This window comes from Poecilia mexicana, unplaced genomic scaffold (assembly GCF_051168715.1).
Source record: "Poecilia mexicana isolate PSO_F unplaced genomic scaffold, ASM5116871v1 scaffold_2, whole genome shotgun sequence".
NCBI classification, from domain to species: domain Eukaryota; kingdom Metazoa; phylum Chordata; class Actinopteri; order Cyprinodontiformes; family Poeciliidae; genus Poecilia; species Poecilia mexicana.
In genome coordinates, this window is record NW_028263371.1 from 11,742,675 (window position 1) to 11,754,883 (window position 12,209).

Genomic DNA, 12,209 nt, shown 5'->3' on the forward strand with positions numbered 1-12,209 from the left:
CATGTCATGAGCTGGAAAAAAAAATCAACAAGCATGTTTGCAAAAATAGAAGTCACATCGAATTTTCACTTAAGACTTATAAAATAGTTTTATGATTTTGGTTATGGCTGTAGAATTTAAACTGAGGTAACACTGAACAATAAATTGTTGGGTAAATAGTGAGAAAATAGGAGATATTAAAGACATGCTAACCTAAATGGCTGCAAATGCATCCAATGCTCAAAATGAATCAAACTCACGTAACACAGTGTAATGATTCACCTCTGCAGCACTTTGAGTCACCAAGCTTTATGCTTTTCAAACCCTTGTTATTTGGTCAGTTTGATTTCAGAAGAGCCGATGACATTTTTTATTACAGAAACATGAAATTTACTCTATTAAAATGTACTCATCTTTCAGGTGACTAGAAGAAGACTCACTGCGTTCACTGATGGCGATGAGTTCAGCCAAAAGTAAAACATTCAGGAATCCCAAAGCCACACAGAGGCAGAGCCTCTCTTTGGAGCTGAACCTTAACGAAAACCTGAACTTTACCAAAATGTAATTAGATACATTCTAGATTTATCTGTAACTTTATTCTTACCTGTGTGATTAGATGCAGTTTGTCCAACAGGTTCCATGTTGACGTAAATTTCCTCCATCGGTTCAGACTCTGTGCTGCTTTAAACATTGACTATAAAATCCACTGCAGTCGCAGAACTAAATGAAAAACTGTGGGAAAGAGGTGAGATGTCTGGTGTTCAACATAAAAGTAACATATTTTAGAGATAACAGTCAAATAAAGAAATTCATGTGTGCGGTTTCAGAATTATTTTCTTACACAACATAAGATTCTTGAAGGTTTTCAATAGTTTCATAAGTTAATATTTGCTGATTCGGTTCTGTATCGTTGAATATTTATTTCTCCTTTGTTTTCCTTCAACTCGGTTAATCCTACTCATAATAAACACATTGCACTTTTCTATCGGTGAAGAAAATAATTGACTTTTACAGTCATGAAAACTTTGCAGCCTGCCGTATGGTATCAGAAATTAGAAATAGTTTTAAATCGCTGATATAAGGATGAAAAGTGTTTGAAATAAGGATGTTGTGATGTTCCTGCTCCTTGTGTCCAGACATGGTTCCTAAAGGGTAATAAATTGTTGGAGCAGATGACCGGTTGGATCATATGGACCCAACAGTTTTACGGGTCTCATTCTGTCCTGATAACTAGTCATAGCCTTTCTCCCAGTAAATACAACTATCATCTTTGTAGTTTTATTTCTAAATCCTCGTTTAACCCTGTTCCTTGTCTTCTTACTGTCTAGTAGCAGAAACACTGACATTAAGAAACAACAATATTACCAAACTTCTATAACCGCTGGATCGAATAATTATGAAATTGTACGTATTTATTCATAATTTAAAGATATATACTTTTAGGACTGCCGTTTAGTAAAAAAGCCGTATGACCTGGATACTAGTGTCTAAAACTCAGTCACCATGTCTTCTGAGGGACATCAACAGTTTGACAAACAGTTTGCTTTGTGAAGCACCGCCTCACTGGGAGGGAATGGAAAGGCTAACAAGCCAATCAGCTGCATGTTGGGCGGGTTAAAGTAAGAGAAACCAGATACTGCATTCAAAGCATGAAGAAGACCAGCAAGCAAAGCTTTCACAGAGTGGATGTAGTAGAATATCAAAGTACAGGAGACACAGGATAGAAGATTTGACTGAATCGAGACGTTGTGCAGAAGTTCAGGCTGGGAAGCTAACTGGAAAATTGCTAGCCAAGTATGTGGAGCAGGAAAATAGGTTGTAGTTACTTAAATTTATCCAAACCAATTGTCTCAAAAGATTCAATTACTGCAACATGTAAAAGACAAGTGTAGCTACATTGTGTGATTTTGGCTAATAATATTCTTAAACTCATCCAAAATATTATTCAATGCAAAATTTATTTTACTTTCTGCCAGCAGCTGCAGCAGCTGCAGCAGCAGCAGCGGCAGCAGCAGCAGCGGCAGCAGCAGCTGCAGCGGCAGCAGCAGCAGCAGCAGCAGCAGCTGCAGCAATGTATTTACTGCATGTCGTTACTTGACATAGCGGTTCTGTTCCAAACCTTTTGGTTTGCTTGAGTAGAAATGGAGTAATGTCTGTGTGTGTTAAAATGTTAAACATTTACCACCCAAAATCCTCACTACTTTCAAATAGTTCACTTTTTATTTTATTCTAGTTGTTGCCGACTCAACTTAAATGGATTAACTTATAAAGCATCTTTTTTTCTTTTCTAAATCCAAAAGTTCCTGCCGCTTCTTTAAGATGAGTACAAACAAGTTGTTGAGAATGAAGTGATGTTCACTTGAACTCTTTAATAAAGCAGAATGTTTTATTTTACAGTGAGGAAGGCCGGAGTCTAGCTTTAGCAGACGGCTGGAGGCATCTGATCCACTTCAAACTCAGTACCTGTTTGCTCTACATCTAAAATTTGGTAAGATTAAATTTAGTCGACTAAAGAAAGTCAGACGGTTCATTACAAGTGAAATCTCTTGAGGTAGTCAAGTTTCTTGTTTGTTCAGATCTTGGTGGTCATTTCCATAGTATTGTTACTAATTAACAGTTGATTCTTTTGTGTCTAGATACAATCTAATCATTCAGTTCACAATTGAAGTTTTATTATCAGGATTTTGCAAATGGAATATTTTCATAGTATATTTCATTCATTCTTTTCACAGTCAAAGCTCCCTAAAAGGGATAGATTACCTTTCTGTGAACTATAATTTTGATTCCTTGGAGTTTCATGATATTTTACGAAATCTGACTGATATGATCTTCTTGAACGCAGACTGATGCTTCACATTTATACACTTATCAGTTACAAGAGGTGACCTGTCTGTTAGTGAGCATTAATGAACAGGTAGCATCATTAGGACCAAGGGAAAAATAAAGCTGTAGATAATTTTAAAGGTAAAACAATTTACCACGTTGTGACCAACTCATGGAGCCTGGTTGTGTAGCGAGCAGGTTTTACTCTTTAGGTAAGTGTACCAACAGCTAAGTTGGTTAATGTTATTATAAGTTGGGCCAGGTGTCAGAAGATGTAAGTAAGTCTCCGTGAGAAGGGCTACTTGAGAAAAAAGCAAAGATTCACTGATTGAATTGTTGGTCGATAGCCTGCATATGTTTGAATTTCTGCAACAAACATTGAAAGAAAAGCAAAAAACTATATAAATCCTGAATGATCATTCAGTTTGATAAATATTTATATAGAGCGTCATTCAATAAATCGATAGAAATCCAAGTGCTCACATCAAAACATCAAATCTAAATAAATAGAAATCGTACTAAATATTTTAAGACTGACGGTTCACATTGATCATTTATAATTTTTTAGTAATGGAACCTTAACAACTACAGGTGAACTATATTTTGTTAGAGCACTTAAGCATGTAAGATAACGGATGGAGTAAAAGAATCATTAGGGCCAAAAAAAGCAAACAGCGTATAAGTCAGAGACAAAAGCTGTAGATAATTTTAAAGGTAGCAAAACAATTTACCATGTTGGAGCAACTCTTGGAGTGAGGTTGTGCAGTGTAAAAAAACTTTAAACTTTGGGGAAAACTGAAAGATAAATATGAGCAGCAGCCTCACCTGGGCCTGTTTAGTCGCTGTCACATATTAAGAAATACATTTACAGATGAGGAACTTTTACTGAAATGTATCACACTAGCAAGTGTTGCATAAAAAAAATCTGTGAGTTTCAAATGTACCAACCTTTACTATTTTGGAGAAACCATGAAGCACTGAGAAGATCAGTGTTGATTCAACAACAGAAAAAAAAGACTGAAGCAAAGTAGCATTCACAATGATGTGAGGACAAATTCTGGAAAGGGATCGATGTTAGAGTTTGTCTTTCACTTTAACTGCAGAAAGCTAAAAGTAAAATTTGAGTAGCCTCATGTAGGCCTGTTAGTACCTGACACATATCCTTAAGAAATACAGTTACAGATGAGGAACTTTTACTGAAATGTATCACACTAGCAGGTGTTACACATAAATATTGCAGTAAAACAGTTAAACTGTTGTTTTCCTTCAGAACAATTGCCTGAGACAGTCATCAATGGTTGCAGGGTCAGAGGTCAGCCCCTCTTAACTAGCTATAAGTCTGTTGTCTAACACCAAATAATGCAGTGTAAGCTATTGTCAGAAGGAATGTCTCACATATTCTAGGGATTTCGCATACTTTACGACATCAGAGGCTGTAGGACCAAAGATCAGTTCTATCTAGGACTTCGCATAGTTGAGGACATCACAGGCTGTGAGGTCAGAGGTCACACCTGTCTGCCATGCTCTAAGTTTTTTCTCATGTCCTGTTAAAGAGAACATTAGAGAACATTAGCTAAAGGTTTTAGCTAACATTAAAATAACAATTTGACGGTATTTAGAGAACATTAGCTAAAGGTTTTAGCTAACAATTTAAATAATTTGACGGTATTTAGAGAATCTTAGCTGAAAGTGTTAGCTAACAATTTAAATAACAATTTGACGTATTTAGAGAACATTAGTTAAAGGTTTCAGCTAACGTTTAAATAACAATTTGACGTTATTTATAAAAACTTAGGTAAAAGTTTTAGCTAACAATTTAAATAATTTGACGGTATTTAGATAACATTAGCCAAAGGTTTTAGCTAACAATTTAAATAACAATTTGACGTATTTAGAGAACATTAGCTAAAAGTTTTAGCTAACATTTAAATAACAATTTGATGGTACTTAGAGAACCTTAGCTTAAAGTTTAAGCTAACAATTTAAATAATTTGATAGTATTTAGAGAACATTAGCTAAATGTTTTAGCTAACATTTAAATAACAATTTGACGGTATTTAGAGAATCTTAGCTAAACGTTTTAGCTAACACTTTAAATAACAATTTGACGTATTTAGAGAACCTTAGCTAAAAGTTTAAGCTAACAATTTAAATAACGATATGACGTATTTAGAGAACCTTAGCTAAAAGTTTAAGCTAACAATTTAAATAACAATTTGACGTATTTAGAGAATCTTAGCTTAAAGTTTAAGCTAACAATTTAAATAACAATTTGATGGTATTTAGAGAAAATTAGCTAAAGGTTTTAGCTAACATTTAAATAACAATTTGACGGTATTTAGAGAATCTTAGCAAAAAGTTTTAGCTGACATTTAATGAATTTGATGGTATTAAGAGAACCTTAGCTTAAAGTTTAAGCTAACAATTTAAACAACCATTTGATGGTATTTACAGAACATTAGCTAAAGGTTTTAGCTAACATTTAAATAACAATTTGACGGTATTTAGAGAACATTAGCTAAAGGTCTCACCTAACGTTTAAATAACAATTTGACGGTATTTAGAGAATCTTAGCTAAAGGTTTCAGCTAACAATTTAAATAATGATGTGATGGTATTTAGATAACATTAGCTAAAGGTCTCAGCTAACGTTTAAATAACAATTTGACGGTATTTAGAGAATCTTAGCTAAAGGTTTTAGCTAACATTTAAATAACAATTTGACGTTATTTATAAAACCTTAGGTAAAAGCTTTAGCTAACAACTTAAATAATTTGACGGTATTTAAAGAACATTAGCTAAAGGTTTTAGCTAACATTTAAATAATTTGATGGTATTTAGAGAACCTTAGCTTAAATTTTAAGCTAACAATTTAAATAACAATTTGATGGTATTTAGAGAACAGTAGCTAAAGGTTTTAGCTAACATTAAAATAACAATTTGATGGTATTTAGAGAATCTTAGCTGAAAGTTTTAACTAACAATTTAAATAACAATTTGACGTATTTAGAGAACATTAGCTAAAGGTTTCAGCTAACATTTAAATAACAATTTGACGGTATTCAGACAATCTTAGCTAAAGGTTTTAGCTAACACTTTAAATAACAATTTGACATATTTAGAGAACCTTAGCTTAAAGTTTAAGCTAAAAATTTAAATAACAATTTGATGGTATTTAGAGAAAATTAGCTAAAGGTTTTAGCTAACATTTAAATAACAATTTGACGGTATTTAGAGAATCTTAGCTAAAGGTTTTAGCTAACAATTTAAATAATTTGACGGTATTTAGAGAACATTAGCTAAAGGTTTTAGCTAACACTTTAAATAACAATTTGACGGTATTTAGAGAACATTAGCTAAAGGTTTTAGCTAACACTTTAAATAACAATTTGAAGGTATTTAGAGAACCTTAGCTTAAAGTTTAAGCTAACTATTTAAATAACAATTTGATAGTATTTAGAGAACATTAGCTAAATGTTTTAGCTAACATTTAAATAACAATTTGACGGTATTTAGAGAATCTTAGCTAAAAGTTTTAGCTAACACTTTAAATAACAATTTGACGGATTTAGAGAACCTTAGCTAAAAGCTTAAGCTAACAATTTAAGTAACGATATGACGTATTTAGAGAAACTTAGCTAAAAGTTTAAGCTAACAATTTAAATAACAATTTGACGTATTTAGAGAACATTAGCTAAATGGTTTAGCTAACATTTAAATAATTTGATGGTATTTAGAGAACCTTAGCTTAAAGTTTAAGCTAACAATTTAAATAACAATTTGACGGTATTTAGAGAATCTAAATACCAAATTGTCATTAAAATAACAATTTGACGGTATTTAGAAAACCTTAGCTAAAAGTTTTAGCTAACAATTTGAATAATAATGTGACGGTATTTAGAGAACATTAGCTAAAGGTTTCAGCTAACGTTTAAATAACAATTTGACGTTATTTATAAAACCTTAGGTAAAAGTTTTAGCTAACAATTTAGATAATTTGACGGTATTTAGATAACATTAGCTAAAGGTTTTAGCTAACATTTAAATAACAATTTGACGGTATTTCGAGAACCTTAGCTAAAGGTTTTAGCTAACAATTTAAATAACAATTTGACGTATTTAGAGAACCTTAGCTAAAAGTTTAAGCTAACAATTTAAATAACGATATGACGTATTTAGAGAACCTTAGCTAAAAGTTTAAGCTAACAATTTAAATAACAATTTAACGTATTTAGAGAATCTTAGCTTAAAGTTTAAGCTAACAATTTAAATAACAATTTGATGGTATTTAGAGAAAATTAGCTAAAGGTTTTAGCTAACATTTAAATAACAATTTGACTGTATTTAGAGAATCTTAGCAAAAAGTTTTAGCTGACATTTAATGAATTTGATGGTATTAAGAGAACCTTAGCTTAAAGTTTAAGCTAACAATTTAAACAACCATTTGATGGTATTTACAGAACATTAGCTAAAGGTTTTAGCTAACATTTAAATAACAATTTGACGGTATTTAGAGTACATTAGCTAAAGGTCTCAGCTAACGTTTAAATAACAATTTGATGGTATTTAGAGAATCTTAGGTAAAGGTTTCAGCTAACAATTTAAATAATGATGTGATGGTATTTAGATAACATTAGCTAAAGGTCTCAGCTAACGTTTAAATAACAATTTGACGGTATTTAGAGAATCTTAGCTAAAGGTTTTAGCTAACATTTAAATAACAATTTGACGTTATTTATAAAACCTTAGGTAAAAGTTTTAGCTAACAACTTAAATAATTTGACGGTATTTAAAGAACATTAGCTAAAGGTTTTAGCTAACATTTAAATAATTTGATGGTATTTAGAGAACCTTAGCTTAAATTTTAAGCTAACAATTTAAATAACAATTTGTTGGTATTTAGAGAACATTAGCTAAAGGTTTCAGCTAACATTTAAATAACAATTTGACGGTATTCAGACAATCTTAGCTAAAGGTTTTAGCTAACACTTTAAATAACAATTTGACATATTTAGAGAACCTTAGCTTAAAGTTTAAGCTAAAAATTTAAATAACAATTTGATGGTATTTAGAGAAAATTAGCTAAAGGTTTTAGCTAACATTTAAATAACAATTTGACGGTATTTAGAGAATCTTAGCTAAAGGTTTTAGCTAACAATTTAAATAATTTGACGGTATTTAGAGAACATTAGCTAAAGGTTTTAGCTAACACTTTAAATAACAATTTGACGGTATTTAGAGAACATTAGCTAAAGGTTTTAGCTAACACTTTAAATAACAATTTGAAGGTATTTAGAGAACCTTAGCTAAAGCTTTCAACTAATGTTTAGGTAAACTTTGGCTAGTGTTCAGAGAATGCTAACCAGATGTTAGAAGTAACAGGTAGAATAGCTAACATTTCAGCATTATTTGGAGAAGATTAGCTAAAGGTTTCAGCTAATATTTAAATAAAAAATTTGACGGTATTTAGAAAACTTTAGCTAAACGTTTTAGCTAACAATTTAAATAATAACGTGACGGTATTTAGAGAACATTGGCTAAAGGTTTCAGCTAACGTTTAAATAACATTTTGACGTTATTTATAAAACCTTAGGTAAAAGTTTTAGCTAACAATTTAAAGAATTTGACAGTATTTAGATAACATTAGCTATAGGTTTTAGCTAACATTTAAATAACAATTTGACTGTATTTACAAAACCTTAGCCAAAGGTTTTAGCTAATAATTTAAATAACAATTTGACGTATTTAGAGAACATTAGCTAAATGTTTTAGCTAACATTTAAATAACAATTTGATGGTATTTAGAGAACCTTAGCTTAAAGTTTAAGCTAACTATTTAAATAACAATTTGATAGTATTTAGAGAACATTAGCTAAATGTTTTAGCTAACATTTAAATAACAATTTGACGGTATTTAGAGAACCTTAGCTAAAAGCTTAAGCTAACAATTTAAGTAACGATATGACGTATTTAGAGGAACTTAGCTAAAAGTTTAAGCTAACAATTTAAATAACAATTTGACGTATTTAGAGAACATTAGCTAAATGGTTTAGCTAACATTTAAATAATTTGATGGTATTTAGAGAACCTTAGCTTAAAGTTTAAGCTAACAATTTAAATAACAATTTGACGGTATTTAGAGAATCTAAATACCAAATTGTCAATAAAATAACAATTTGACGGTATTTAGAAAACCTTAGCTAAAAGTTTTAGCTAACAATTTGAATAATAATGTGATGGTATTTAGAGAACATTAGCTAAAGGTTTCAGCTAACGTTTAAATAACAATTTGACGGTATTTCGAGAACCTTAGCTAAAGGTTTTAGCTAACAATTTAAATAACAATTTGACGTATTTAGAGAACCTTAGCTAAAAGTTTAAGCTAACAATTTAAATAACGATATGACGTATTTAGAGAAACTTAGCTAAAAGTTTAAGCTAACAATTTAAATAACAATTTGACGTATTTAGAGAATCTTAGCTTAAAGTTTAAGCTAACAATTTAAATAACAATTTGATGGTATTTAGAGAAAATTAGCTAAAGGTTTTAGCTAACATTTAAATAACAATTTGACGGTATTTAGAGAATCTTAGCAAAAAGTTTTAGCTGACATTTAATGAATTTGATGGTATTAAGAGAACCTTAGCTTAAAGTTTAAGCTAACAATTTAAACAACCATTTGATGGTATTTACAGAACATTAGCTAAAGGTTTTAGCTAACATTTAAATAACAATTTGACGGTATTTAGAGAACATTAGCTAAAGGTCTCAGCTAACGTTTAAATAACAATTTGACGGTATTTAGAGAATCTTAGCTAAAGGTTTCAGCTAACAATTTAAATAATGATGTGATGGTATTTAGATAACATTAGCTAAAGGTCTCAGCTAACGTTTAAATAACAATTTGACGGTATTTAGAGAATCTTAGCTAAAGGTTTTAGCTAACAATTTAAATAACAATTTGACGTATTTAGAGAACATTAGCTAAAGGTTTTAGCTAAAAATATAAATTATTTGACGGTATTTAGAGAACATTAGCTAAAGGTTTTAGCTAACACTTTAAATAATTATTTGACGGTATTTAGAGAACATTAGCTAAAGGTTTTAGCTAACACTTTAAATAACAATTTGACGGTAATTAGAGAACCTTAGCTAAAGCTGTCAACTAATGTTTAGGTAAACTATGGCTAGTGTTCAGAGAATCCTAACCAGATGTTAGAAGTAACAGGTACAATAGCTAACCTTTCAGCATTATTTGGAGAAGATTAGCTAAAGGTTTCAGCTAATATTTAAATAAAAAATTTGACGGTATTTAGAAAACCTTAGCTAAAAGTTTTAGCTAACAATTTAAATAATAACGTGACGGTATTTAGAGAACATTGGCTAAAGGTTTCAGCTAATGTTTAAATAACAATTTGACGTTATTTATAAAACCTTAGGTAAAAGTTTTAGCTAACAACTTAAATAATTTGACGGTATTTAAAGAACATTAGCTAAAGGTTTTAGCTAACATTTAAATAATTTGATGGTATTTAGAGAACCTTAGCTTAAATTTTAAGCTAACAATTTAAATAACCATTTGATGGTATTTACAGAACATTAGCTAAAGGTTTTAGCTAACATTTAAATAACAATTTGACGGATTTAGAGAACCTTAGCTAAAAGCTTAAGCTAACAATTTAAGTAACGATATGACGTATTTAGAGAAACTTAGCTAAAAGTTTAAGCTAACAATTTAAATAACAATTTGACGTATTTAGAGAACATTAGCTAAATGGTTTAGCTAACATTTAAATAATTTGATGGTATTTAGAGAACCTTAGCTTAAAGTTTAAGCTAACAATTTAAATAACAATTTGACGGTATTTAGAGAATCTAAATACCAAATTGTCATTAAAATAACAATTTGACGGTATTTAGAAAACCTTAGCTAAAAGTTTTAGCTAACAATTTGAATAATAATGTGACGGTATTTAGAGAACATTAGCTAAAGGTTTCAGCTAACGTTTAAATAACAATTTGACGTTATTTATAAAACCTTAGGTAAAAGTTTTAGCTAACAATTTAGATAATTTGACGGTATTTAGATAACATTAGCTAAAGGTTTTAGCTAACATTTAAATAACAATTTGACGGTATTTCGAGAACCTTAGCTAAAGGTTTTAGCTAACAATTTAAATAACAATTTGACGTATTTAGAGAACCTTAGCTAAAAGTTTAAGCTAACAATTTAAATAACGATATGACGTATTTAGAGAACCCTAGCTAAAAGTTTAAGCTAACAATTTAAATAACAATTTGACGTATTTAGAGAATCTTAGCTTAAAGTTTAAGCTAACAATTTAAATAACAATTTGATGGTATTTAGAGAAAATTAGCTAAAGGTTTTAGCTAACATTTAAATAACAATTTGACGGTATTTAGAGAATCTTAGCAAAAAGTTTTAGCTGACATTTAATGAATTTGATGGTATTAAGAGAACCTTAGCTTAAAGTTTAAGCTAACAATTTAAACAACCATTTGATGGTATTTACAGAACATTAGCTAAAGGTTTTAGCTAACATTTAAATAACAATTTGACGGTATTTAGAGAACATTAGCTAAAGGTCTCAGCTAACGTTTAAATAACAATTTGACGGTATTTAGAGAATCTTAGCTAAAGGTTTCAGCTAACAATTTAAATAATGATGTGATGGTATTTAGATAACATTAGCTAAAGGTCTCAGCTAACGTTTAAATAACAATTTGACGGTATTTAGAGAATCTTAGCTAAAGGTTTTAGCTAACAATTTAAATAACAATTTGACGTATTTAGAGAACATTAGCTAAAGGTTTTAGCTAAAAATATAAATTATTTGACGGTATTTAGAGAACATTAGCTAAAGGTTTTAGCTAACACTTTAAATAATTATTTGACGGTATTTAGAGAACATTAGCTAAAGGTTTTAGCTAACACTTTAAATAACAATTTGACGGTAATTAGAGAACCTTAGCTAAAGCTGTCAACTAATGTTTAGGTAAACTATGGCTAGTGTTCAGAGAATCCTAACCAGATGTTAGAAGTAACAGGTACAATAGCTAACCTTTCAGCATTATTTGGAGAAGATTAGCTAAAGGTTTCAGCTAATATTTAAATAAAAAATTTGACGGTATTTAGAAAACCTTAGCTAAAAGTTTTAGCTAACAATTTAAATAATAACGTGACGGTATTTAGAGAACATTGGCTAAAGGTTTCAGCTAATGTTTAAATAACAATTTGACGTTATTTATAAAACCTTAGGTAAAAGTTTTAGCTAACAACTTAAATAATTTGACGGTATTTAAAGAACATTAGCTAAAGGTTTTAGCTAACATTTAAATAATTTGATGGTATTTAGAGAACCTTAGCTTAAATTTTAAGCTAACAA

At 30.0% G+C, this 12,209-nt stretch overlaps 1 non-coding gene across 1 annotated transcript; it reads right to left on the bottom strand.

Moving 5' to 3' along the window:
• Positions 1–1,875: 1,875 nt before the first annotated feature.
• On the bottom strand, positions 1,876–2,010 carry LOC148160419 (small nucleolar RNA SNORA17). Its single transcript, XR_015762426.1, has one exon. It is a non-coding gene; the product is annotated as a small nucleolar RNA SNORA17 (small nucleolar RNA).
• Between the last annotated feature and the right edge of the window lie 10,199 nt (positions 2,011–12,209).